Source organism: Anopheles bellator, chromosome X (genome assembly GCF_943735745.2).
Source record: "Anopheles bellator chromosome X, idAnoBellAS_SP24_06.2, whole genome shotgun sequence".
In the NCBI taxonomy this organism is placed as follows: Eukaryota; Metazoa; Arthropoda; class Insecta; order Diptera; family Culicidae; genus Anopheles; species Anopheles bellator.
In genome coordinates, this window is record NC_071287.1 from 5,474,149 (window position 1) to 5,480,131 (window position 5,983).

The following is a 5,983-nucleotide window of genomic DNA, read 5'->3' on the forward strand; positions in this document are numbered from 1 at the left end:
CTCGGCAGAACGATTAGGGCAATGCAAGGCAACGTTACAACTATGCAGAAAGTAATGTGTGGTGTACGGTTCGGTACGGTGTTCCGGGTTTTTAGTGGAAGAGTAGGATCAAGGTGTAGTGTTGTTGGTTGCAGCTAATGGACCTCGCGCGCATCGGCATTGACCGTAGCAACCGAACGGGGATGGAAAACCCATTGAGCCCTTTGGCCCATCCACTTGCAGCAGAGCAAAGTTGGTGTGGCAAAAACGTAGACGCTCACGACAAAAGCAAAACAAAACGAAAAAAAAACAATCCCTCTCGGTACGGGAAACATGGGCAAAATTGGATCACACTATGGCCCTCGTCTCCGCAGCCAGTTCGTTAAAATGGAACCCATGGAACCGCTCTCAGTCTCGGCCGTCTGCCGGCAGCGGCATGGCAAACAAAAAAACGGGTGGAAAATTGGGCATCCGAATGGGCGAGCGCTGTCACACATGTTCGGTTTCTATAGCTACATCGGTCCCAGAACATAACGGAGCACAGCCAGCCATAGCGACCGGTCCCGCTGGCGGATTAACAATTCGCAAACCCACAGCAAATGGCATGTGTCACCGTTCGTGATGATTCGCCGGCCCAAAACGGCGAGACGCAGCCGCCAATCGCCAAACACTCCCAGATGGTAGCAGCTCTCACTAAACGAATGGCCAAAAAACAGCGGCGTGAATTGAGCCGGCTGGAAACAACTTTCCCGGCGTTCGTTCGTTAGGAGCTCGCTCGTTAGGAAAACCACTCGTGTTGAAAAAAAAAAGGGTTTTGCTTTATTGAAACTGAGTACACTCGGAAGCAACAGTAAAATAAACGTTTTCATAAAAATATAAAGCTGCAACATGCAACATAATTCTGTTAAGTAGTCAAAACTCAGGACGAAACGAAGGGTAATCACGTGTTTATGTACCGCCCAATATCAGGTACCTTTTTCTGTACGTAATCACCGCCACAGTTTGCTACGACACTGGAAAATCGGAAGCTGGAAAATTGTTGACCTTCGTTGCTCAATTCCCATTTCTTAACTGTGTAAACATCTCCTGCACCTCTGCAGGCGCAGGACATTTGCATAGACATACATTTGACGGAAGTAACCCCGGATTGTACCACAGCCCTTCCACATTCATATTGTCTTTCATTTTCTTGTTTTTTACGAATCTCCCTAAAGGGCTCCATCTTCAGAACGGTTTGTTACCATGATTGTGTTCCCTTTCAATCGCTATAGGAATTTCCTTAGTTCCCTAGTTTGTCCCTAAAACCAACCGAAACAGACATCATCGGCTGACGGTTCGATTTATGGTTCGATTTTCCGTGGCCAAAATTATGTTTCTTGATGCCCGTTCTTGGTTGGCAAACTGAAAATAACTAAGACGATTAGATTTCGGGCTTAGGCTTGGTAATAAGTAGCGGGAGGATGAGTTTTAGAGAGCACAAAACGATGCGCAGGAAACGCTACAGTGTCTCGCAAAGCGAAATGCATTGTCAAACAATTTGAACCAATTTCGTAACCATTCATAGTTTATTGAAAAAAAAAATTGATGGTTAGTTGAATATCAAGAACAAACACTAATGCGTTCAAATGAGATTTTTATTTTAACCTCGTGTACCCGAGGCGCAGCCAAACTTTTTATTTGAGATGTCTTAATTTTACGCAATGAAAGTTTTTTTTTCTGTTTGCTCGATGTTGAAGCTTTAGACCATCCACAACAACACCTTTTGCTTTGTTCTTTTTAAAAAGAAACCCATTTTAAATCTATTTTGTATCAATCGTGCATAGGCGAACCGTTTATGTTGAGTTACATTTTCTTTCTGTTTCCAAAAAAATATAATTATTACGTAGATTAGGAAAAGGATACGAAATCAATAAAATACTGCTACTATTAGCTGAAGTCCTGGAAAACGTATCATGCTGTTATGTTATGCAACCGAAAAAAAAACAATGCCATGCAAAATCAACCCGATCATCGGATGCCGGGCCGGCTGGGGCCAACGTTCGACTCGAGACACCGTATTGTGCGCGTCTAGCATCAACCCCACCTAAACCGGTTATCGGCAGGATTATGTATCTGTTTTTCTTTCCGCGCTGATTGGGTGCATTTCCACCGTGACGCATGACACAGCGGGCCCCCTTTTTCGGGTGAGAGCTTTCCCGAGATGGTCCAGGAAAGGGGGTGGCTTCCGTGCCGTGTGTCAAACCAACTCGTCCTCCGCCCGACCGCTGCGTGTGCGTGTGTCTCCTGTCCGCGAACGGGGGTCCGAAAATAGCGCCGCAACCCCAATCAACGGTGATTACGCTGTTTTTCATCCCTTGCGCGACCGACCGGGGTGGGGTATTTTCGGTTCCATTAGGAGGATTTTCCATGTCCTCCAAAACGCAACCCGCCCCACCCCTACCCCGGCTTGCTGTTCAATTTTTGGCGAGAGTTTTCCGGTTCCCACACCGGGCCGGCGGGTTCGATTGCAAATTTTTCGCCAACGGGAACGGGAACACCACACGCGACCGGTGCAAAATGTCCCCGCGAGACCGCCAGAGGATGGTGTGGGTGGGGGTGGCGGCGGTGAACGCGCTAATGAATGTAAACAGGACATACCATTTGCGCGACGCGGGCGCCAGCCTCCGCGGCACCCCGGACAACGCACTCTGGCTCTCTCTCTTTAGGACGAGTTGGACGAGCCGTTGCCGTTCGTTCGATGATTTATTTCGATTAATTTTGGTGCGCTCTCGGTGTGTGTGTGTGTGCGGGGGTTTATGTATGACCGTTCCATACCGGCTCTGGCCGGCGAAAGGAAAGTGGGCAGTGAAAAAAACGAAAGGTGGACAAACATTGAATCGAATAAAAGCAGAAGATTCGAGTTTGCCTGATTTGCTCGGCCTCGGAGGAACGGCCGCGGAATTTTGTGGGAACTTTTGACCGGACCAAAACCGGAAATAACCCCCACGGATGCCGGAACCTTCAGGATCAGTGTCGGTGGGCAAAGCCACCAATGAGCGGGCCAATAAACAGCTCAGGAACGGTGCTCGAGACCATTGGGAGCGTTTGGTTTCAATCGGTGTATTGTTGTTTGATGCTGCGTATGATTTAGCCCATCTAATTCTTTAACTCTTAATTTAATTCTTATTTTATTCATTTACAGACTCAGAGGCTCCGAGACTCCGAGACTTACTAACAGCGATCCGACCGACTGACCCATTGACCATTGTGCATATTTGTGGCGCAAAACCAAAACAAACAAGTTCGTCCTTAATACTAGATATACCACCGTTTTCAGTGGGGTGAGAGTGAGCCATATATGATACACTTTTTTAATTGGTTATCAACACTAGATATACCACACCAGCCATTTTGACTGGTCGGACAGTTAGAATTGCAAATTTCCACTACATATAATTTTTTTCCCGCGAAATGATGTCATGACTTTAAATAGCTTTAAGTAGAGAGTACGTTTCATAAATAAACTTTCTTTTGTATATGTTAGTAAAAATTTTTTTTTGTTTTTAGATTTATACCATAGCAGTCAAAATGACTGGTTCTTGTTTCCATGAAGAAATTTAGGACAAAACGGCAAATGTTACTCAGAATGTGATCTCTGAATCGTAGGTTTGGCACTCCAGACCATTAGTATGTGCAAAACAAAATTTGTTTACCGTACCCCTTTCGCTTCGCCTTCCGCTGACATCCCAATTGATGTACCCACGATCGTCAACAGGTTAGAAGCCTCTGCAGTTTTGGGGGAAAAGTGGACAATTAGGCAAGCAACATTGAAGGCATTTCTTGTAATATTGTACACACGTGGAGCATACGAAGGAAATACTTTGAGGCTTCAATATTTGTGGAGCAACAAATGGGGACCATCCTCTTTTTTCCAGTACTAGGAGTCGACGTGATTTTACCGAGATCCTTCAGTACATTCGTTTCGACGATAAAAATCAGAGGAGTCAACGTTTGCAAACAGACGAATTCGCTTTAGTTTCAACAGTTTGGGAAATTTTTTTTTAAATTAGTCAAAACTGCTCCAAACCGGGAACTTAAATTACCGTGATTTGGTATGGTTTTCCGTATTTAGGAAAGGAGTAGGCTCGAAATGCCTCAACGCCTCTAAGCGAATTTGTGGTAATTAAATTTCTTGAGCCGTATACCATGAAGGGAAGAACTGTAACAATCGATAATTTTTCTACAACTATTCCTTTGGCGATAAGGCTAAGATCTGAAAATACTTCTTTGGTTAGAACTATACGCGCAAACAAGAGGGAACTGCCGAAAAGTTGCAAACTGAAAAAAGACAGCATGGCACTTTTCACAACGTTGTTATACACATGCAGTGGCTGCTCGCTTACTGTTTATAAGAGCAAACCAAAAAAGAAAGTGCCTCTACTAAACACAAGACATAAGCATGTAAAAATGAATGAAGCTTCTAAGAAATTACCTGAAACTGTATTATCGTTGTGTTATACAAAACTCTATACAAATTCATTTATCGTTTACAATTATTTTACATGACCAGATACAATTTTTTACATGACCAGTCATTTTGACTGGTCTGCTATAAATAGGTATATTGAAAACGGTGGTATATCTAGTGTTAGAGACAAACAGCTTAATATTTTTCGATGCTTGAACATTTATTTGAAAGGTGCATTCAAGACATTTGTTTGAAAAACAATTTTGGTCAAATGTCTACCACGGCTGGCTTAACAGTCTACGTCCATTAGATCGACCTATTTTTAAGTAACGTTTCCGATTGTCTCTGGCCCTAATCGAATTCGAATTTGGGTCTAGTGGGGGTCAAGGGTTGCTGGTTTGTTCGCGTGACTATTATAACTATTAAGTAACTTTAAACATAACCACCGAAGTGGAAATGAGCCCCAATGGAATGTGGTTTTAAAATACCGCACCACTTGAGCCGAAGACCTACCACTTTGGAAATAAGTTTTTCATACTTTCCAATTTTCTGCATTCAAAATTGTATTTTATACGTAAATGTCTTGAATGAAAAATAAAAGTTCTAGCATCGAAAACATTAAGCCGTTTGTTTTTTTTAAATCCAACTAAAAAAGTAAAAGTAAAGTATGGCTCCCGCTTGTACCAGACCAACGAACCGTTGGTACAACCGACCGTTGTAAGTGTTAACCAACGAACAACAGAAGAAACGAAGCAGTATGCGAACCCTGAATCGGGACTTTTTGACAGTAATACGAATACAAAAACACCCAAGACAACCCCCACCCACCCCCATTGTAGTGCCAATTTCGTGGTCAAAAGTTTCGTATTTTATCCGAAACTACTTCAAATGCTGTAAATGCCTAAAGCCAGCCCTACAAATCGTATCTAGCTGCAGGCTGTGTGGAAGTTACCGAGTACCGGTAACTTTCGAGTGAAGGCTTAACCCGAGCTGTAATTTGTCGTTTGCCGAAAACGGTACTGCTGAAATTTGTCACTTTTTTAAACCGAGATTTAAACCGAAAGAAACCCCTTCACGCTAAACGCTTACCATTAAACGGATCTGCTCCTTCCTTCGCCCGTCGTGTGATGCTGTGATGCACACAAACACATGCGCAACTGACGCCGGCGGGACGCGTTCAGTGCCGGGAGTTGAAACACCACCGCACGCGCAAATCGTGTTGCAACATGTTTTTCATACTTTCTATTCTGAACTGTGCACCGAAAATTATCGCACACATTTTGCTAGGCGCACTTCGAGTCCCGGCGGAGAATATTTGGGGGTGAGGGGGGGTGGGCAAGGCCCTGCGGCGGGATCCCGCCGGACGGGGGTCGATCCGGAGGGACGGGGACGCCAGCGTCCCACATCCCCGGGGCTCAACCCGCACACAAAAAACGCTCGACCAGCACCCTGCACAGCATACGCGGCGAGCAAAATTTTCATCTGACCCCACGGAGCAAGGAACGGGGACTGTGTGTGTCCCCGACCTTCTCCGCGATCAGAGAAACATACCTCCGG